Source organism: Malaya genurostris, chromosome 3 (genome assembly GCF_030247185.1).
Source record: "Malaya genurostris strain Urasoe2022 chromosome 3, Malgen_1.1, whole genome shotgun sequence".
Classification (NCBI taxonomy): Eukaryota; Metazoa; Arthropoda; class Insecta; order Diptera; family Culicidae; genus Malaya; species Malaya genurostris.
The window spans coordinates 117,297,524-117,322,106 of record NC_080572.1 but is presented as its reverse complement, the minus strand read 5'-3'; the positions used below and the strand labels follow the sequence as shown (position 1 = coordinate 117,322,106).

General features: G+C 35.6%; 1 protein-coding gene across 1 annotated transcript in view; it reads right to left on the bottom strand.

The window, feature by feature from the left end:
• Positions 1–11,987, bottom strand: part of LOC131438444 (neuropeptide CCHamide-1 receptor-like) — a 246,901-nt gene extending 234,914 nt beyond the window's left edge. Inside the window, exon 1 of the mRNA XM_058608469.1 lies at positions 10,874–11,987. The gene's annotated coding sequence lies outside the window, so the exon portion shown is untranslated. The remainder of the gene's footprint in view (positions 1–10,873) is intronic.
• Positions 11,988–24,583: the final 12,596 nt, after the last annotated feature.

Here is a 24,583-nt window from a genome sequence, read left to right as displayed (position 1 = left end):
TTTGGTTGCGTCCATACTTTCTGGCACAGTATTTAGCCATTTTTTTAAACTAAAGGAATTTTATACTTGTACTATTTCTTCGCGTTTCACCTTCGGCTCGTCAGTGCTTAAAGCAGTTCAAACTGAACTGCCATCTCGTGCCTAGCAGTTCAATTTAAACCGCTTAGCAGACGCAAAGTTTGCACTAATTATGCAACCCTCAAATAATATTGCACAAGTGCTATATTATTTCTGACGTCTCAGGCGTAAACTTATACTACTTATTGATTTAATATTATTGCTTGGGATAGTGTACGTAAACTTTCAACCGACACTGTAATTGTATTTTTTGTTGCATCACAACGAATACGGTAACCGATATGAAATCATTACTTAACTTTATATTATAATGTGTCACATTGTCGCATTTTGTTACGATGACCAGTTGGCGACTAAAAACAGTCAATGTGAGCACGATGTAAGAGTTAGATTTCCGAAAAGTTACGTTGGAACTTATTGTAACTGTCATTATTGTGTTTGTCATGCGACCATTATTCAGCATCTGTTTTGTTTTATTTTTATGTACAAGTTAACAGTTCGGCTGAAAAGTTCGAATCGTTTAATAGAAACACAAATTTTTTTGCTAAAATTCTTTTTTATTATTTAACATAATTGCCATCAGAGGCGATACAGCGATTATAGCGATCTTCCAACTTTACGATACCATTTTTGTAGTACGATTTGTTCTTTGCCTCAAAATAGGCCTCAGTTTCAGCGATTTCCTCTTCATTGCTTCTAAATTTTTTACCAGCGAGCATTCGCTTGAGGTCTGAGAACAGGAAAAAGTCACAGGGGGCCAAATCTGGAGAATACGGTGGATGAGGGAGCAATTCGAAGCCCAATTCGTTCAATTTCAGCATGGTTTTCATCGACTTGTGACACGGTGCATTGTCTTGATGAAACAAAACTTTTTTCCTCTTCAAATGAGGCCGTTTTTTTAAATTTCGTCCTTCAAACGCTTTAATAACGCTATATAATAGTCACTGTTGATGGTTTTTCCCTTTTCAAGGTAGTCGATGAAAATTATACCATGCGAATCCCAAAATACAGACGCCATAACCTTACCGGCCGATTGTTGAGTCTTTCCACGCTTTGGGTTCGGTTCATCGCGTGCAGTCCACTCAGATGACTGTCGATTGGACTCCGGAGTGAAGTGATGGAGCCATGTTTCGTCCATTATTATATATCGACGAAAAAAATCGGTTTTATTTCGATATAACAGCTCCAAACACTGCTCAGAATCATCAATTCGTTGTTGTTTTTGATCGATTGTGAGCTCACGCGGCACCCATTCTGCACAAAGCTTTCTCATATCCAAATATTCGTGAATAATATGTCCAACACGTTCCTTTGATATCTTTAGGGTGTCAGCTATCTCGATCAACTTCATTTTACGGTCATTGAAAATCATTTTGTGGATTTTTTTCACGTTTTCATCGGTAACAGCTTCTTTTGGACGTCCACTGCGTTCATCGTCTTCGGTGCTCATATGACCAGTACGAAATTTTTCAAACCACTTACGAATTGTTGCTGCGTCCGGTGCAGAGTCTGGATAACACTCATCAAGCCATTTTTTGGTATCGGCGGCACTTTTTTTTCATCAAAAAGTAGTGTTTCATCAACACACGAAATTCCTTTTTTTTCATTTTTTTCACAATAACAAAAGTAGCTTCACTCAAAATGCAATTTCTCACAAACTAATAATCAGACAGCTGTCAAATTTATACACGTATCTTTTGAAGGTTGGTACTAACTGAAAATGGTATGGATTTAATTCTAGTGGCGCCCTCTCATAGAAACGATACGAACTTTTCAGCCGATCTGTTACATGTGCTACTTGGGTATTATCTTGGTACCCGAAATTTAACGTGAACAGAACTTATAATCAGTTTATCCCAAAAACAATAAAAATATCGATGTGGGAAAACCATCAAAACGGATTTTTAATATCATTTGACAACTTAACCTAATTCCAAAGAGCACAAAAATGCAACTAAAGTTTTCGACACAGGAAATTGAATTGAAAATGACCTCACAGTGCTTTGTTGTTCAATGGATTGTAAAGTGAACTTAAAATCACAGATATATCTCATGAAAGATCAATACGCTTCGGCGCAATATAAAAAAAGTGTTTCGCAAATAACATTAACTTCACGTCTGCTTAGCGATTCAAACTAAACTGCCGAGTAGCATTAGGCAGTTTAATTTGAACTGCTCTGCACTGACGAGTGTAACACGAAACGTAGGGAAATATTAACATAATTTAATCGATTTTAAGCCATCTTTAAAGTACCATACGGGCGGGTGGTTTTAGGAGATTTTTGATGGGAATTTTGCCAAAACAAAAACATAGAAACCTTTGAAAAATTTTTATCTATCTGCAGTGCGAAAAAGTCAAGAAAATTTGGATGATTTTTCGAGTATTATCAAAAATAGCTCTGAAAAATGAGTGTTTTTGGGATCTTATTAAATTATTTCAAATTACTCCGTTAAATTCCACTATATTAAAACTAACTTATTATTTCGCCATTAATGTCACGAGCAGAGCTAATAAATGTCATTTTTATTGACTCAAAATAGACGAAAATGACGAGAAATTACTGTCACCCTCAGCTTCGCTTGCAAACTATGAGAACGAAATCCATGTTCATTCAATGACATAAGCGCGAGAGTAGTTTCGAAATTGTGTTTTTTCTTTCATTTGCCCTTTCAGTCACTTGCAGTTTTCAGAGAAAATCCCATAGTATGCAGTGAAGCTGTGAGAATCGAAAATGTCAGAAAAGGTTTCACAATAACTTTTACCTGTTGGTGCTCGAATTTTTTTTTCAAAAAGGTTCTGGGATGTAATTACTTCGATTTGGCATATTTTAGTCACTATTTATAGTCAAGCGTCACAGATTTTCAATACATCAATGAAAGACGTTGGCAATTATTCTCTCTCATTTTTTCAATGAGAAACGAAAATGCTTCGTCTTTCTTCGTTTGTTCTGGTGTCGGTCATTTACGAATGAGACAGTAAAATATTGAAAATGCGGCTGTTGGATTGGATTCGTTCATTGAGAATGCGTGACAATTTTAAGCTCTGGTCACGAGATAGTAATATACACAGATACAAGTATTTCCGTGTGCTGTTTGAAACCTTCATCAGTGTATGACTTCGAAAAAGTAATTTTCGAACATAATTTAAGTTGAAATCATAATTTAGAAATGGAACCAGAGAAAGTACATACACTGTATTATACAAACAATTTCAATTATAGCATTGCTGACAAATCGAAAAAAAAATAGATTATAAGGGACGTGGACGAATTAGGCTCACCACCACCTCTTGCACTTATCCGTCCGAAAATACTAGAACAAATCGATATTCGAATAACTATACGATACTTTCGGGAAAAAAACAAGGCCTATCATAAAAAAAAATTGCAGCATCCTCCGTTCACGCATCAGCTGTACCAATTAGGAACGAATTTAGGAAATAATCGATTCATTGGTTTTTGTAATATCGCATTTTTTTCTGAGAAAAGTGATTTCGCAAATGAATTCTAAGAAAAAATCTTTCTGGGGTATTGTCCGAGCCATTTTCATTTTCCACACGATTTACAATAGAACAAATTATCACATGAACAAATTATCACATGAGCATATCAAATACAATCAAAAAATATGGGCTTGTTTTCTAGCATCGACTGTTTACAACTTCTTAAAGTGAACGCCATACAGATTCCCATATGGCAGTTTTTTATCAGCAAGTCAATTTGGTAATTGGTTTGGCAGGCAATTCGTGGGTACAGAAAATTCGGCAATCCGCACGTAACGACCGACACAATCAACGGCTAAATATATGAAGAAGGATGCCTCCAGAAGCAGTCTATGCAGACGTATATTCTAGGAGAGGAGATTAAACAAACAACCATTGCAAAAATATAGCTTATATGTCATTAGTTACTTTAACAGTTTATGTATAGTTAATTATATTTGCAATATACTTATAGGTATAGAAGGCACCGAAGTGGTGCAAACTTTATAAGTGTATTGCAAGTAGCACAATTTTCACGTTTGATTAGCGGTTTATGTTGAACTGCTTGCAGGCATAACAGCTCAACATAAACTATTATGCACTGACGAGTCTAAGATAGAATGAAAATGGTTACGGGCCCTAGCACAAAAATTAGGTTAACTTCTAGAAGAACTTCTAGAGTTTCAAAAATTATCCGATGTTACATAAATTTTTGATGATAATTGTTGTTTGTTGCATTCTTCGCTAGTACAGTTTTTTTTTGTTTCGATTATAGAGGTTTTAACCTTAAGGTCATTCGCCTCTTCGGGCCAGAAAAACTTTCTGATCCTATGTGCAGGGTTGGGAATCGAACCCGGGCGGGCTGCGTGAAAGGCATTGACTTACCCTTCACACTATACCCGTCCCCCTGGCTAGTACAGTCTTTAATGACGTCTTGCATTACAAGTAAATCTCAACAAAAAATTGATGCAATAGTTTACATGATAGAGATAACCAACAGTTTATTTCATATTGCTGTCTGATTTGAGATTACGGATATCACTTATTATCAAATATTATAAGATAAAGTATATTCATAATTTAAATTTGATTGTAGTCAGCAGATCAAACAATTCAGCGATTGAGTAATCGTTTCGCAAACCAGCCAGTTACCAATTATTCCAAATTTACAGAATGAATAAGACATAACACTACCCGTACGAATGTGATTTGTCAGAACTTAAAGTTATAGTAAAATTGTACATCAAACATCGCGTTAGGATTTTTTCATTATTCACAGAAAAGGAAACATTTCTTTTAAACTTAGTTATAACAACCCCAGCGTTAAATTTTACTTTTGTTACCAAATCCCTCTCTAATTCAACGCAACATTTGCCTGCGAAATTCTCACGCACGTCGGTATTATCCTATTTAGAGGAAGTGAATCATAAATCGAAGAGAGATAAAAAAAATAATCGCACACATAAGCGAATTCCAGTCTTTGATCTGCCATGCTCCATTTTTGTGTATCGTCTTATCCTGCTTACATTAATCTGTTGGATTTTGAGTCTGTTCACCAGTTGTTTCCAACGTTTTGATTGCATGATTATTATAATATTCAGAAAAAAATGTGTACAATGATGAAAGAAAATTCTTCGTCAGCTATTTAAAGCTGAGTTCGATGAGTAAAGATAAGGGCTACTTCTTTTCGCTTCCGGAAAACATATTTGATCAAGCCGAACATCTTTTACTCGTCGATTCAATGATTTAATGGGAGCAGCATAATTTTTTAACGATACCGGAATAGAATTATGTAGAATGTGATTCGGTACTAGTGGATAACGTTCTATAATCATTCAACATTTTATCAATTTCTGTACAGCTATGTATAAAAAACTAATAGCGCATTAAACTGACACACTGATTTAGTGTCCCAGTATAACATTTAAGCGTGCTTCCAGTGATCCGCAGTGCATTGTTTATCTATTTGCAAATATTCTATCTCAATAACAAGAGTTTCCGATTCCATTCACATCAACAGACCTTCGATATACTTGTACTTGTATAGGATTGCACTTCACATCGTATTGAAAAACATCTAGCAGCAATGGTTTCAGGTAACTCTGATTCGATTAGTTTTTATGGCATAAGTTGTTTTAAATTAAAACCTAGAAGGGGAAGAAAATGTTGGCTCCTTAGTTACCATGAATGCAGCGTGCATTTTTAATTTGAAACACATAATTGACACTCGCAATAGTTGATTTATTTTTTGATTCGTTGACGATTTGCGTGAGTTTACTTCCAACGAGTATAAATGATATGATCAATCAAAACTCCATTACAGAGTATAAACTATTTTTTTCTGTGCACCCAAAATATGTCGTTAAATAATAGTTGTTTTCATGCTCACTTCAGAATTCATAATTTTCTCTTGAGCTTTACATAAAGTCTTGAAACATGTTTCGGACTGAGCGATTTGTTGCCATTTTTTAATTTTATCTATATAAAGCCTCTCTCTCTCTCCAATATTAGTCTTGGTTCTTTGGTGAAAAAAATTGTTTTGCCCACCTAGGTTAGATTCCCAACCCCGCACATAGGGTTAGAAAGTATTTCTAGGCCGAAGAGGTGAATGACATCAAGGTTAAAATCTGCAAAATCGAAACAAAAGAAAGTTTCGAAACTAAAATTGAAAATTGAATTATCACCCACACAGCAAAAAATTATGCTCTATCGCAAACCCACCAATATGTGTTCCATTCCGGAGTTATGAAGATTACATATACATATACTTTTCTACAAAAATCTACTAATATTGTTGGTCGTCACACAGCAGAAACACATGTCATTAAGAGTAAACGCATCCACATATGACACAATTCATAAGAACGTAATTCGTAAAATTCCGAGAAATAATAATATGCTTGTTTTCGAAAACCCGTTTAAAAAAATAATTTTTATATTTAATATATTTTGAATACATTCAAAGAATCTTCCAAAGTATACACACAATATTTTCGGAGATCAACAGAAAAACATATAAAAACCTGTTTTAATCCACCTAGTAGTGTAGTGATGTCTTTCTCATATCAATCACACTATCTTATATAATCCTGTGGTAATCTTCAAAATCATTTTATTCGATTAATGAAAACTTAACCGGAATTTGTTTGTTTGGCCGTCTGTTGACAATGACTACCAATTGGAGTAGTTTTGAGGAATTTTGGAAAGCTACACATAATGAACGTTTTGAAGTAAATCTAGTTCTAATAAGTGATTAAAAGTATATATAGGTATGTTTCAATATTTATATATTTAGTAAGAATTTCAAATCGAAAATTATGTGTCCGATTGAGCCTCACTTTTTTGTCCGGTTTAGCCTGCATAGACAATTCGTTTACGAGACGCAATAATAATTTTATTTTTCACGTTATCGAAAGCACTCAATAATCACCGCATTAAGCATGAAATAAACATTTGAAAGCACTAACCAGACCGTCATAACATTGCACAGGAATCAAATAGACCTAAAAATTAGAAAGATTCAACAACAACAAAAAAACAATGCAGTAAAAATCGTACAACTTTTGACTATCTGACCATTAACTAACTGATTATTTGTCACATGAAAGCGCTTTTGCAAAGTGCATCCATGAATCAAAATAATTGCTGGTTTAGAAGATATTTAAACTGTCCGGTTTAACCCCGTGCCCAGACTAGCCTTGCTTGCTAGTATCAACTGTAAACCGCGAGTGCGAAAATCGACAAAGCCCAAGCAAACAAAAGTATAACAATTACTGAAAACATCCACTTTCTTGCTGCCCAAAAGTACACGCGTAACATTTGAGAACTTGAAAGTACGTAACAAGTTCCGCGTGAACTTCGAACAACAATTGAAACCGAACAATGTATTAATGAATGTTTGTAAAATGTACAGTTTCTATAATAATAATAATAATAATAATAATAATAATAATAATAATAATAATAATAATAATAATAATAATAATAATAATAATAATAATAATAATAATAATAATAATAATAATTATAATATTAATAATATTAATAATAATAATAATAATAATAATAATAATAGGAGAAGGTGTTCGGTTGCCGGCACCCCACCGTAACTTTTGACAGAAAGCAGATAGAGTAGTCAATCCGACAAATGTCATGTGTGTGTAATAGCAGCACGTTCTTTTTGTGCCAAAGCAAACAGTCACTTGTACTTTATGCTGCGTTCAAAATAACTTTTAATTACGTGAATATCAACACAAAAGTTTTTTCTGACATTTTTTACAGTATCATGAATTGAAGAGCATCATTCGGAAAGGTGAGTGGATTGAATATTTATGAGGTGAAATAGATCTATTTCGTGATTTAATACCGGGTGCTATCAAAATGTTTGCAACCAAAGATTGTTTTTTGGTCATTTTCAAAATGTCTACCAATTTCGGTTACCGGCGCCCCAAGGTGTTAGGTTACCGCCACCCCATTTTTTCGACAAATCGTGAAAAATTGTCAGTGATATGCAGGCTGCTGTCGATGCATACATCTAGCTGTTCATACAGCAGATGCTCCGGCTAAGAAAAAACGTTGAAGACCGGCCAACTTAATACCGAAGGCGCCACCATCCAAATATTAGACCAAGAGAGCCAAGGCGAAGTCACAATCAGACAATGGAGACTTTTGTCAAAAACGCTTCCAAAAAGAATAAATTCTGTTTTTTCTTTGAATAGCTGCAGTCTTTACTTATATTTTTCCATTTTTAGCGAAATTTCTTGGGGTAACCGAACACCTTATTTAAATTTCCAATCAAATGAATCAACTTAGTTTCTTAATCAGTTGTCAGCCAGGGGCTTTAGCTTCTATTGATGTATAGTCCGCATAATGTGCATTAAGTTAGAAGCTATGAGCTGAAGAGAAAAGGGTGCCGGTAACCGAACACTCTCCCACTAACTAAACACTAATAATAATAATAATAATAATAATAATAATAATAATAATAATAATAAAAATAATAATAATAATAATAATAATAATAATAATAATAATAATAATAATAATAATAATAATAATAATAATAATAATAATAATAATAATAATAATAATAATAATAAAAATGATAATAATAAGCAATAATACCATAATACATAAAGTTCCACGCATACTTACTAGAAATCCTAAAATAGTCAGTGGAATGTCATGGAAGAATGTTATTGAAAGTTCTATGAAAACGATTAAAAATAGCGATATGGTTATTTTACTTAACACTTGATTGTCCAAGTAAGTCCATTTGAAAAAAAACAATATGTAAACATTTTTGTGGCCTTTTGGTGAACATAACTTGTTATATGACTGTAAATAATATAAAAATTATGGAAAATGTTGTTTAAATAAATTACTTTATGAATTATTTATTCTATTAATTATTGTTCAAATCCGTCCAATTTTAACGGAGATATCGATATTTTTGTGTAAGTGACTATTCCCCCTATTCCAGTAGTAAGAGTTTCGAGCATTGTATAACAAAGCAATGCTTGGGAGCAACGTGAAACACGATTATTTATACTGTTACATACAATTGTTTCTACACACTAAGATTTAATTCCTTTGTTCGGTAATATTTTTGACGAGAAATTTCGGTAATCTATGGAAATGACCGATATTTCGGTACATGAGTTTTCTTTTACAATAATTATGCAAATTTTTACCGAACGATCAGTCTTACGTAAATTTTCATTACAGAATTTTGTAAATAGATATACAATTCATACGGTAAATCTGAATAGTTGCCGAGTACGGTAAAAACCATACTGTCCGTATGGTAAAATTATCTTCCAATAACCGAACTTCTGTGAAAACTGATTGTCATGAAACTAACTGTCAAACAGTTTTTAGTAAGTGTCTTTTTATTAACCAAACAAAAAATTTTGAAGAGTTCATCGAATGGATTAAGGTACATGTGCAAAAGTTTTTAAAACATTTGAACCACTAAATGCTTTTTGTTTACTTATAGGCAGAAAATAATTTTGTATCACTTGTCCACTTGCTGCCTACACAAATTCTGGTAATTCTGGGTAATTTCTGGTGGAGTCGACGGATTGTGCAGTGTTTTGGAAGGCGCTCATAATTCCGGTCAGCCGGAACATTTGACCTTTTTTTGTGGAATAAAACCACAGAAGGAACTACAGAATGATATGTGAAACGAAATTAAAATTGTGTAACTCATTTTTCTCATAGATGGCTGAACTGATCTAAGATTCAAATGAAAACTAAGAACCATTTAAGATTCAAACAAAATGTTTTAAGATCCTATAAAACATCTTGCTTTTCAGTCAGATCTAACTTCAGGTTTAGGGGATACAAGGTGATTAGTAAAAAAATATCCATTTCACATAAATTAATGAGGTTTATCGGGTCTGCTGATTTGGATAGTCGATAACTAAATAAACTTATTATAGTTTCAGTGGTATTCAGTTCAAAGATGTCTACACTGATTTTCAAACATTTTGAAACAAATGTAAACTATACAGCTACTCAGGTGAATTTATCTGACTTCAGCTACACCGTTTTACGAATTCCGGCTCCAGTATCGAATCGTTTCTCGAAGCTCAATCGTTTTCTCCAAAAAAGCCAAATCGAATTTCAAAAACAAAATTTCAAATTAAAATAAACTCATTTTCCCATACAAAATAATGAATTTGATCCAATTCTGATTTTCGATTCTGGAATTACAAGATGATGAATTTTTAAAATTCAAACCGATATAGAAGATGACAATCCCAAAAAGCTTTAAAGTTGGACTCAAAACTATTGCAATTGACTCGTCATATGGTCAAACGAATCGGTTTGAGTTATGTTGATTCCTGAATACCGGCTCTGGAAGTATCCTAAATAACCGTAAACTGTAAAGTGGAACTTACTTCGACATTTCATGCAATGTTCAATATATTGTCACACGTTTAGATTCAACTTCGATCTGATCTGCAGTTTCGACATTACAGAGCAATGAGTGATTAAAATCTTAAATTGCCGGTTAAAACGACGGCGATTAAAATAATATCATGAGAACTAGAACACCGAAGATTATTCAAGCAAAAACACATGCTGATTGATAAAAAAGGTATCATTTCTTTGCTATATAACTCTTCTCGAGTTCGATCTATTTTTCCTTTTGCAGATTTTCTCTTCATTTTTATTACACACAATTGTTATTTGAAATCGTTACTCTAAACAATAGAATACAAGGTGGCACTCTCCATCCCTAATACTTGAAGTGTTAGTAGAAGTACCAAACGTAATAATAGACATGCAAACAAAAATTATACATACCTCAAAAATATTTCAATATTTCATCGCCCAACACGTCCTCATCCACTCGCTAAGCTTCGTTAATTTCATTAAAAAGTAACACTTATTTGGACGATTTTAGCCAGTTCTGAATTGAAACATTTTTTCAGCATTCCTTTTCCATACTCAAGACAAGCTATTTTAGACTCAATCTACAACGCTGATGATATTTTCTCAGCCAGCGATGATCGTTTACCGCACACGCAGTTCAATTCTTAAAATTCACAAACGAATATTTTTCTTCCGATCACAATATTTATTGCAGATTTGTTTCCATTGAAAAATGTTTTTTTTTATTATTTCTGACGATTTTATTACCTAAAACTTCGATCCAACCAAGGTGATGCACGGCAGCAGCTTCCAATGCTCACTGATTTTTCGATTCACAAGACCCACAAGTCAGTGATGGATCATTTTTTTTTGGTTTACCACTGATCACAGAAAATCATAACCGTAAACATTCGCATCAATAATTAGATTCTGGGTGCTCTTCATCGCTTTTTTCGTTTCGTGTTTTGATCTATTTCCCACACTACCGCCGGGACACAACGTAAACACTTTAGAACAGGAAAATTTATACTCATATCACATTGTGCATACAGAAAAAGTGTTTATTTTTTCGGCAACCCGCATCCAGCTTTGGTGTAATTCCATAACCGATTCCGATATTACTGTTTCATTTCTATCGTAGCTCCCAACTGAAAGCAATCATCATGTATCACTTGTACTTTCTTTCCGGCGTCGGCTTCAATTTGTTGATTTTCTCAATTAGCACTAATACGATAACATCGGACACCTTCGCAGCTCGAATTCAATTCACTTGAATATCTCCAGACGCGCGCTGCATTGACTGTGCCAATAAAATATTTTATTCACGTCCCTATCCATCAATTGCATTCAAATCACCCACAGGGCACCGCACGAACTATCAACACTGCTATTTGTTCACACCACCACTCAACGATTTGCTAGACGCGTTCATCTCGTTTGAACTCGCAGAAGCAACTGATGAAAGCTAGTGGGTTCAATGCTAAACTTACCCAACGTAATTCCTAGCACCTAGCACAGACGCTACTGGCGATGTTGGTGGACGCTATGGCTCTATCCAACAAAATGAATCCTGTTGGTCTCCGCTGTCGGTGGCACAAGGGACCAAGTCTACAAGATATATCGTCATGAATGATGAGCGGTTTTAGCCGTAGAATATAGTTACAGATGTTGTCATAGGCGGGAAAAATGTGCGCATGACCACACTGGAATCCTCAATGGGATCGAAGGAAACTGAAGAACGAGGAGAGTTTATGTTTGTATACAATCCTGCCGAACATATACGAAATGCCACATGGCCAGGGTTTGCTAGCCCGATCGAAGGGTTGATTTTTACAGTATATCGGCACTAACAGTGAACCGTTTGTTTTCATTCTCGTCTCCAAATTTCTCATTGATTTATGGGAAAAATTTCCAGAAAAATAACAGCTGAAAAGATGACAGATTCAAAATCGACTTTCCTCAAATTGGATGAAACTTAGAACGCGTGTTCAGTATGGCACATAATTTTCCACTTATGGAGAGACCAATTCGACTCATACCGCTTCAAACTATTATATTGTTTCAATATAATTGAATTGCAAATAGCAATAACAATAAGGGAGAGTGATCGGTTACCGGCACCCTTTTCTTTTAAGCTTATAACTTCTGACTAAGTGCACATTATACAGATATCTATAGATCAATGGAAAGCTAAAGTCCCTAGCTAATGATTGAATAAGAAAATAAGTTGATTCAATCGATTGAAAAAAAACTTTATTATCAATATAGTAAAGTGATAAATTTTGGCCATTTCAAAAAAGGTGTTCGATTACCGGCACCCCAACAAATTTTGCTAAAAATGGAAAAATATAAGTAAAAACTGCAATTATTCAAAGAAAAAACTAAATTTATTTTTTTGGAGGCATTTTGGACAAAAGTCTTCATTGGCCTTGGCTCTCTTGGCGGTGCCTTTGGTGTTGATTAGGCCGGTCTTCCACCGGCTTCGCGGGTTTCCTTGTTCATTTTCCTTGACTTGGACGATTTGTTTGAAGTCGTCATGACTAATCGAACCAGAGAACCAATGTTTTTACTTATATGACGAATGTATTGAAGCCGTCAAGTTGTCCACGTGTTGCATATCACCCGAGATGCCAGGTAATACAATAAGTTGAGCTAGCAAAAACGAAAAGATCTCGCCAATTTTCAAAAGTCTGTAATTTCTGACGAGTGTCTGCAAACAATCGAAGTTTCAAAAGTCTGTAAAAAGTCTTTAGATGAAAAAAGATTTACATGTTAACTAAGAAATTTGATAATTCACAGAGAAATTTGCAGACTTGGCATCTCTACATATCACTGATAATTTTTCGTGATTTGTCGAAAAAAAATGGGATGCCGGTAACACCTTGAGGTGCCGGTAACTGAAATCGGTAGACATTTTGAAAATTACTTTGGTGGGAAAATTTTTATAACATCCGATATTAAATCACGAAATAGATCGATTTCACCTCATAAATATTCAATCCACTCACCTTTTCGATTTACGCTTTTCAATTTATGATATTATAGAAAAAGTAATAAAAAACTTTTATGTTGATTTTCACGCAAAGAAAATTTGTTTTAATCGCAGCAAAAAATACCAGCGTATGTTTGCTTTTGTCCAAAGTTACGGTAGGGTGCCGGCAACCGAACATCTTCCCCTACGTCTGCTTGACGGTTTATTTTGAGCTGCTGCTAGGTGGCATAACAGTTCAACATAAACTGTTTTGAACAGACGAGTCTGAGACAAAAAGTTAAGCTGATGTTATGTGCCCACACACATGAAAAATTATACATTAAACAAAGTTCAATGTTTTTGTCTTTCTCATATAGAAAGGTGTTGCCTTGTGTGTGTGTGTGTGCGCGTGCGCGTGTGTGTGTGTTTGTGTGTGTGTGTGTATGTGTGTATGCATGTGTGTATGTGTGTATGTATGTGTGTGTGTGTGTGTGTGTGTGTGTGTGTGTGTGTGTGTGTGTGTGTGTGTGTGTGTGTGTGTGTGTGTGTGTGTGTGTGTGTGTGTGTGTGTGTGTGTGTGTGTGTGTGAGAGAGAGAGAGAGTGTGCGTGTTTGTGTGTGTGTATGTGTTTGTGTGTGTATGTGTGTGTGTGTGTGTTTGTGTGTGTGGCTGAACCGATTTTGACAAACTTAGATTCAAATGAAAGGTCTTCCGGTCCCATACGAAATCTCTGAATTTTATCTGGATCCGACTTCTGGTTCAGAGGTTATAGGGTAAAGTGTGTTTAATATTGTACACCATCACTTAAACCGGTGAAACAAAAACCGTTAAATATGTTGTAAACTGGACTCAAAACCGATATCCCCAATCTTAGGCTCAAATGAAAGGTGTTATGGTCCTACCAAAAATTACTGCATATTTTCGGATACGATTCATTCAGTATGTTATACTAGTTAATGGACAAGTAATTCCTTGTTTTCTTTCAAAAATCGAATAGAAAAATTTTGAATAGAATACCACACTATTAAACATGAGAAAGGCATCATTACACCACTAGGTGGATTAAAACAGTTTTTTTTTTAATACTTAAAAAGCAAACCGGAAAAAAACCCAGAAACCGCATCCAATTTTTTTTCCATTGTACTTTTATTGAAAACTTGTTTTAATAACCAAAACACTACGAGAATTGGTAAATTACAAATTCTTTTGATGGTTATGCTGAATATAATGCGCCTTCACATGATATACAAAGGAAAATTTTAAGAATTTTAAGCATATACTGAACGAGATATTTAGTTATTGTTTTTTTGTTCTATAATATATCTATCGTCAACAATATTTCATGTTAGAAATTGATTTCTCCCTTATTCTAAAATATTTGTTCTTCCCTTCCAACAAAGCGTAGTCATTGAATTGTGGATTTCCTTAAAGGAAGGGACTCCACTTTGTTGTCAATAATAAATTGCAAATCAAGGCCTGAGTAAATATAATCTCATCGAACTAGGTATTAGAATTAATTTTTTCAATTATATTTGCCAGTGTATAGTTTCCAATTGTATCATTTGGGGGAGTGTTAGGGAGAGGGGAATTACATTTAAAACAATTTCAAGCATTTATAAAACTCCAAGGCTCGATAAAAATAATCAATAAAACACTAAAATATGATTTGACAGATTGAAAGTAATACATTTGTTAATATAAATCTTTCTCTTAAATGAAGCTATTTGTTGAATATGTACAGGGTCTAACTTTTTTTTTTGAACTAGCGTTTATTTCGACATTGGTAACCTTAATGACACTTCTGATTTGACAGAAACTTAGTTTTATCCTTCCGCTAAACGAAAATGGTTGTGTACGAGACCATCTGATGCGTTATCGCTTCGCCAACTGGGCTTGCGATCAGCTTGAAGAAGACGCCGATTTTTGCCAAAAAATCATCTTTTCGGATGAAGCACATTTTAATCTCGGCGGGTATGTTATTAAGCAAAATTGTCGCATCTGGAGGACGGAAAACCTGCACGTCATCATGGAGAAGCCGATGCATCCTCAGGGAGTGATGGTTTGGTGCGAATTTTGGTCTGGCGGCATCATTGGGCCATTTTTCTTCGAAAATGAGGCAGGAGCCGCCGCCACGGTCAATGTCGAGCGCTACCACGCCATGATTAGCGATTGGTTCTTCCCGTTATTTGAAGAGGAAGACTTGGACACCGTTTGGTTCCAACAAGACGGCGCTCCGTGCCACACAGCCAATGCTACAATCGATCTTCTGCGCACAGTCTTTGAAGATCGAATTATCAGTCAAAATTCGGACGTCGTTTGGCCGCCTCGGAGCTGTGATTTGACGCCGTTAGACTATTATCTTTGGGTGGCTGTCAAAGATAAGTGTTATGTGGACAAGCCAGAGACAATTCAAGCCTTGAAGGACAACATTCGTGCAGCCATAGCTGAAATAAAGCTGCATACAATCGAAAATGTACTAAAAAACTGGGCCGACCGCATGGCGTACTGCAAGGCCAACCGAGGTAGCCATTTGAATGAAATTATATTCCACAATTAACCAGAAGGATTGTACTTTCATACGAAAAAATAAATTTTGAAATCGAATGAACCGTTTGTGTTTGATTACATGTTTAGTTTTCGGTGAATTCTGCGATTTTCTATTAAATCGTTTTAGCTCGAAAACTATCAACTGTGCTGAAACAGTGTTAAAAATTTTTTAAGGACATTAAATTGATGTTCTAAAAAAACATACACTGAGAAATTAAGTTCAATACTTTATCAAGGATCAGAAAAATATTCAAAAAATTATAGTTGAATATAACGTGTCTTTTGTTGAGTTATTCATGTTTATGTATTTATTTATTTATTCATTTATGGGATAGGGAAAAGCCCACTGGAATAGTAAGCTGTAGCGCGAGGAGCTCGGAGAAAAGGATTGAATCGCAAATTACGACGATGGATGTCAAAATTCAGCAGTTGTAGGAGATCTACGCAATCAATCCGGGATTGGATTAAATCCGCAACGAAAACAGCTTTGATGGTATCCCGGCGAACAGACAGTAAACCGAGATTTATCGATTTTCGTAGCTTGGAAGATTTGACACCCATCATCCACCGCTTTCAATTTATCTGCCTGCCAGTATTGTTAGCATTCAACGGCCATCCACTGATGATAGCAACACTGTATGCCCATTGAACTTTCGTTTGCTGGACTTCTCTGCACTTTCTGATCACTTGAGAAATATTGATAGGGCTTTATTGTTCGCAACAGGTGACGTAGATGATATGGCTGAAGTTTTTTGCGGAGAAATCAATAATTGGCTTCAATGTAACTTACCACGCGTCAGACCGCCTGTCTCTCCAACTTGGAACACATCAGAATTGAGTAAACTGAAACGCTTGCGAAATTTATATCAACGTAAGCTTTAGCGTCATCGATGTTTAGCAACCGCCATTAATTTCCACCGTTCTGTCAATGCATATCGTACACTGAATGCCACTTTGTATAAATCGTAACTCGTTAACTCAAAGAGAAAATGTTCATCTATTCCAGCCAATGTATTTCTTGACAATGAAATTGCTACTACTGTTCCTGAGTCATGTGAGTTGTTTGAAAAACATTTTCACGGGTGTTTTTTCGAGCAACTCTACATCGCCTAGCGAAGCGAATGTTGCAGCTGCAAGTATTCCATCTGATTTGTTTGATTTAGACATTTTCACCGTTACACCTCACATGATTTAACAAGCGGCTAGAAAACTGAAGCGGTCTTTTTCTCCTGGTCCGGATGGAATACCCGCCGTTGTTTTGTGTCGCTGCATATCCTCCATAGCTGGGCCACTAAGGGTTATTTTAAACCGATCGTTCGAGCAAAGCAGATTCCCTCGCATATGGAAACAGTCATATATGTGTCCTGTTTTCAAAAATGGTGATCGACGAAATGCAGCAAATTATCGAGGAATAACCAGCCTCTCAGCCTCATCGAAATTATTCGAGATAATTGTGAGTGGTGCTATTTTAGATCGCGCAAAGAACTACATTTCATTTGATCAACACGGATTTATGCCTGGTAGATCAGTTACAACGAATTTGTTGACCTTAACGTCTAAATGTATTTCTAACAGATCGGCTGAAAAGTTCGTATCGTTTCTATGAGAGGGCGCCACTAGAATTGAATCCATACCATTTTCAGTTAGTACCAACCTTCAAAAGATACGTGTATAAATTTGACAGCTGTCTGATTATTAGTTTGTGAGATATTGCATTTTGAGTGAAGCTACTTTTGTTATTGTGAAAAAAATGGAAAAAAAGGAATTTCGTGTGTTAATGAAACACTACTTTTTGATGAAAAAAAGTGCCGCCGATACCAAAAAATGGCTTGATGAGTGTTATCCAGACTCTGCACCGGGCGAAGCAACAATTCGTAAGTGGTTTGCAAAATTTCGTACTGGTCATATGAGCACCGAAGACGATGAACGCAGTGGACGTCCAAAAGAGGCTGTTACCGATGAAAACGTGAAAAAAATCCACAAAATGATTTTCAATTACCGTAAAGTGAAGTTGATCGAGATAGCTGACACGCTAAAGATATCAAAGGAACGTGTTGGACATATTATTCACGAATATTTGGATATGAGAAAGCTTTGTGCAAAATGGGGGCCGCGTGAGCTCACAATCGATCAAAAACAACAACGAATTGATGATTCTGAGCAGTGTTTGGAGCTGTTATATCGAAATAAAACCGATTTTTTTCGTCGATATATAACAATGGACGAAACATGGCTCCATCACTTCACTCCGGAGTCCAATCGACAGTCAGCTGAGTGGACTACACGCGATGAACCGAACCCAAAGCGTGGAAAGACTCAACAATCAGCCGGTAAGGTTATGGCGTCTGTATTTTGGGATTCGCATGGTATAATTTTCATCGACTACCTTGAAAAGGCGAAAACCATCAACAGTGACTATTATATAGCGTTATTAGAGCGTTTGAAGGACGAAATTTCAAAAAAACGGCCTCATTTGAAGAAGAAAAAAGTTTTGTTTCATCAAGATAATGCACCGTGTCACAAGTCGATGAAAACCATGCTGAAATTGAACGAATTGGGCTTCGAATTGCTCCCTCATCCACCGTATTCTCCAGATTTGGCCCCCTGTGACTTTTTCCTGTTCTCAGACCTCAAGAGAATGCTCGCTGGTAAAAAAATTTAGAAGCAATGAAGAGGTAATCGCTGAAACTGAGGGCTATTTTGAGGCAAAGGACAAATCGTACTACAAAAATGGTATCGAAAAGTTGGAAGATCGCTATAATCGCTGTATCGCCTCTGATGGCTCTGATTTATTATGTTGAATAATAAAAACGAATTTTGGCAAAAAATGTGTGTTTCTATTAAACGATACGAACTTTTCAGCCGAACTGTTAGTATGGAGGCAAAAGCACAAATGGATGTCATCTACACCGATCTGAATGCAGCGTTTGACAAGATTGATCATCGAATACTGGTGTGTAAATTATCTCGACTTGGTTTATCATCGCAACTCGTGTCTTGGCTGAACTCGTATCTTTCCGATAGACAACTGCGTGTAAAAATCAATAACGTTGCGTCGTCCGAATTCTTGAATAAATCAGGTGTTCCGCAAGGTAGCAACTTTGGACCCTTGCTATTTGTAGTATTTTTCAACGATGTTGCATCACTTTTGGGATCTGGTTGTAAATTAATCTACGCAGATGATTTGAAACTGTATCTCGCCGTTCGTAGTGTTGAGGATTGCCAACGAATGCAAGATTTGCTTACAAGGTTCGCAAATTGGTGCAAGGAAAATAAACTCATTATCAATATAACCAAATGCCAAGTTATCACATTTCATCGGATTCTACGTCCCATTATATTCGACTATAACATTGATGGAACAATTTTATCTAGAGTGACTCAGGTGTGTGATCTTGGTGTACAACTGGATGCCAAATTGACGTTCGATGTCCAACGGTCGCTAGTTATTTCGAAAGCTTCCCGTCAGCTGGGATTCATCTCTAAAATTGCTGAAGACTTCAAAGATCCGCTTTGCTTGAAGGCTTTATATTGCTCACTCGTCCGCCCGATTCTGGAAAATGCTTCAGTAATCTGGTGTCCGTATCAAATATCGTGGAGCCTTAGACACGTTCAAAAACGTTTTGTTCGCATGGCATCACGACATTTGCCTTGGAGAGATCCTGTAAACTTGCCACCATACCCGGACCGATGCCAATTATTGGGAATCAATACTTTACAGCGTCGAAGGAAAATTCAACAAGCATTGACCATTGCGAAATTAATAAACGGGGAGATTGATGCTCCAGAATTGCGTAGCAAAATTAGTTTTCGAGTACCAAGCAGATCATTGCGATATACGACTCTACTTCAAAACGGATTCCACAGGACTTTATTTAGAAGTAACGAACCTATAACTGCATGCACACGAGCTTTTACTTCTGTTGAAACAATTTTTGAGTTTGATTAACCTTCCCGTCGCTTCGCAGAAAGAATGAAACGAACTATATTATAAGGACTGTTTTTTTCTATGTGTTAATTCATTTCACTTGACGCATTGTAATTACTTTTTGTTTTGTGTTTGTTTTTTAAAAGATAGTGGTTTTTGCGCCTGTCTGAGAATGGCATGAATTTTTTTCAACTCATATAGGCTTTTTCCCACTCTGAACCCAATAAAAAATAAATAAATAAATCTCTTCATGCAGATTTCGCAGCTTATCACTTTGATCATATGGTGCCCAAACAACGACAGCGTACTCAAGGGTTGAGCGAACTAATGCGCTATATAACGATTTCAAACAATATATACATTTAATTAAGACTGCAAGAAACCGGTGTCATTAGGATTCTTGATGAGATGAAATAGCGTAAAATCATCGGCCAAAGATAGCTTCATGCACTCCAACGAAAAATTTAAATCGTTGAGATATATAAGAAATATGAACGAATTCCTTGGGGGACTACGGAACTTGCGATGAATGATGAAGTAACACAGTCACCTATTTTCAAGCCAATTAAGGAATGATCCGCTGAATCCTAGCCTATCGAGTATGGCAACTGCTATCTGGTGATTAATCTTGTCGAAAGCTGCGGAGAAATCCTTGTAAATAGCATCTACTTGAATGTGAGCTTGCAATGAATGAATGATATAAGACATATATGACACGAAATTTGTGGACGTAGATCGTTTTGGCACAAACCCATGTTGAGTATCACAAATATAATTTAAGCAGTTGTGAACTATAAAATCCAGGACTATTATTTCGAATAGTTTTGATACGGCACATAAAGCGACAATTCCTCGATAGTTTGAAATGTCACCTGTTTTATAAACAGGAAAAACATAAGAAATCTTCCATGACTCTGGGAAAACTCCGCGTTGAAGAGGGATATTAAATAGCATCGTCAGTGGTACCAGAACTAGAGGCTTCTAGAGCACTTTTTCAACACTAGTGACGGTATACCATCAGGACCTGCACTTGAAGATGGTTTTAGCTTTAAACACAAATTTTCAACAGCAGCAGTCGTAATCATAGGGTGAGGACCAATCGATGAACGGAGTGGAACGATACTGGCAACCCTTAAGATTTGTTGTTTAGTTAAAGTTTCATCGGAGAAAACACTACTAAATTGAATACGGAATAAATTGCTAATACCAGCAGAGGTTGATGCATTCAATTCACCAAAGGAAATGTGAGTTAGTAATCCAACGTAAACGTTTAGGATTAGTTTAAAAATTATTCTGGATGCTGCGTTGATAATCATAATAGAGCGCCTTATTTAGCCGTGATTTATGTGATCTTAATTGAAGTGACGGATGCTTAGTCAGCTTTTTTAAGGTTGATCTTTTTACACGTTTATATCGTTTCAGAAGCGGATTCGACTAAGGAGGATAAGTTGGCTGAAGACAAGTTTTATTTGGAACATACTGGTCGATGGAGTACAAAGAAATGTTAGTCCAAACCGAAGCAGCGGTATTGCAATCGTTGTCAGCTAGTAGCAAGCTCCAATCGGTAAAGATTCCGTTATAGAGATATTGAGAGACGAATGATGACGTAAATTTTAACGAGTGGTTCAGGTGCTGCAGCGACTAGGAAGAAATTTGAAGCTGAAGCAAAGATCGATAAGGCGATATTGTACTGCTCATTCAATTGCACTAGCCCAGCAATGTTATATTCACCTGGTAGCCTGTAACAAAATTCATTGTTCAAATACTCAGCGTGGGGAAACAGATAATTAGCGACAGAGCGAACCCATTCAATACTGGATAGATTAAAGTCTCCCAGTATAACAACTTTGCCATTCAGTGGTTTGAAATTGAAGAGAGAGAGAATTCAAATGCTGTTCGATTAATCCCATGTCGGTGGTACATAAATCACACAGATATAAAATGTGCAGTTTTTCAGCGAAAGTGCTATCCATAACTGTTCAACGTTAGCACAGTTTGGCACAGGTAGTAAGCGAGAATGAAAGTTTGAGCGGCAAGCTATCATAACGCCACCGCCGCTTTTTTTTAATGCTATTCTGTTCGTTTCGATCTTAGATAGATAGATTTATAGATTCGGTCGATTTCGATTTTTCGTATTTGGACCTATTTTGTTGCTATTTAAAAAATGTTTACGTAATAAACGTAGTATTTAGGTGAAATGTAGCGGAATGCTAGCGTCGCGTTTTTTTTATCAATTATTCAAGCAGACAGAATTTTAAAAACCTTTAAAACTCTTAAGCTTTCGCAATTGTATTACATACGAAAATGACAAAAATGAAACAAATTTTTGCAACGTTGGGCTTGGTGTTGAAATAATGAGTTGAATACAATGAAAAGGGGATTATAAGAAATCGTTCTTTCTCTAAGGTAACTGTCGTTTATAATGCTAGTGATATACAATTATGTTTAGCTCAATGCATTGATGTTACTTTGTTCTGTAATATCATATAATAGATACTACTTCAGATTGTAGCAAAACTAAAAATTTATCCTAAACAGACTACTGACTGAAATGGACACATTTATTGTTCCTTTAGAACATTGGAAAAAAGTATTTATTTGGTTGAATTATTTTCGTTGCCAATTCACTATTTTGACGCTGGGTTAGTATTTGGTAGTGGGAAAGATACCGAGAACACTTGAATGTATTTTTTTCAATCGTTTTTCAGAAGATGCTTGCTATTAAACTCAGGAGAATTCATTGTTAGCATGCTTATTAATTATAAATACTAATGGTTCATAGTTCTATTGTAATTGTAATTGTTATTGATTACTAAGATTGAATTAGGATTTATTTGAATATTCAAAAATCCATTACGAATCAATAGGTTTCTTTTACAAACCAACAAAATGTGTGGTAAGCCCACTGCGCTCAATCACTGAAAATATCCCTGGTTCCTATGTATTGGTTTTGCCTGTTATGCTTTGTGCGATGATTCTTTCAGCTCAATCGGTTGAAATTTTGCTCACATTTTTTGGGACTACACTTCACCTTAACTATAATCCTACATCTTCTTCCATTCGCTTCGCGAAAGAATTATAAAAAATACTCAAACAGGGAAAAATTAATTAGGAAATAAAATCTGGAGTAATTTCGTTACACTTTCGTGTGGTGAAATTTTGAAAATGGACCCAGGTGAGTAAAAACACAGTCATTTGAACATCAAATTATGATTTAATAGCTCAAGTGAAATAGTTTGCTTCTGGAAACCTGTCTTCTAGAAGAAACCGCTTCAGAAATATTTGGACATGGAATTTCTTTATTGTAGACCTGTTAAAACGGCTTAATTTATACAAAAACTTTGATTCCTTGAATTTCTCGTCTAAATTTTTCGAGAAGAGTTACTTTTATTCTGGTGTTCAAAGAACAATTTTTCTTAAAAACTTGAAATTGTTCTCATGTATTTAATTCTTTTTTGTTGTAGTTTTTTTTTTCATTTTACGCAAAGTACTAATCTGAATATATTTGATAAATGTTTTTTTTTAATCTTACTGTTTTAATAATCCAATTTAAAAAAATGTTCACATTTCCACCTTATATACAACTTTTTTGAAGATCCCCATTGATTTCCTACAACTTCTTCAAGAACAAAGTTTTCCGGTGTAACTCACCGTTTTTATTAGATTTAATTTTAGTTTTTTATTCGGCCCCCATTCGCACACGCATTCTTTATGATGTTTGTATCATTTCACAATTGTGACTCCAGCTTCACTTTTGAAATGGGCTAAAACAAAAATTTCTGGGAAATTTTCAAAAAAAAATGCGAAAACCATTAGGTAGAGTAAGATCTACTGTCTCTGTTCTATAGATTGACTTTAAGGGTAAGATGAAAAAAGATGCTTTCGCTTCAAGTTTCGCGACGCCATAACAGTAGTATAGGCTATCTGCGCAGCTCCGGAAGCGCCACTATGTCCAACAACAAGCTTACAAAGTTTACAATGGTCACTATTTTCTTCATTTACATAAACGCAACTGGAATTTTGAACTCTTCTGTTCGCATTATCAGCAAAAACCAATCTTTTTGTTGAGTTTTCACAATATTTTTGTAAATATAAAAAATTTGGTATAGGATTCGCTCGAATTTTGGGAAAATTACCCGATGCCCGGAAGACCAACCGATTCAGCTCGACGAACTGAGCAAATGACCGTGTGTGTGTGTGGTTAATTATATGTTATTCACAAAGAAGTCAAGATATCAGAGATGGCGAGACTAGTCGCAAATGAAAGGTCTTCTCGTCAGTCAGTACGCAACTGATTGGTTTTGAGATTTGATGTTTACTTTTTACGTTATACATAGTTAGATGTCAAAATTTTCAGTTTTTGCCTTTCTCATATAGAAAGGTTATGCAATCACTTGAAAAACCGACCAGCGAAAATTGGCCAAGTGTCATATACCATTCGCCTCAGTTCATCGAGCTGGACAATGTCTGTGTATGTGTGTGTGTGTATGTGTCAAATAATCTCACTAGGTTTTCTCGGAGATGGCTGAACCGATTTTGACAAACTTGGATTCAAATGAAAGGTCTCGTGGTCCCATACGGAATTCCTGAATTTCATCCGGATCCGACTTCCGGTTCCGGAATTATAGGGTAAAGTGTGTTCAATATTGTACACCGTCACTTAAACCGGCGAAACAAAACACATAAAATTTTTTCT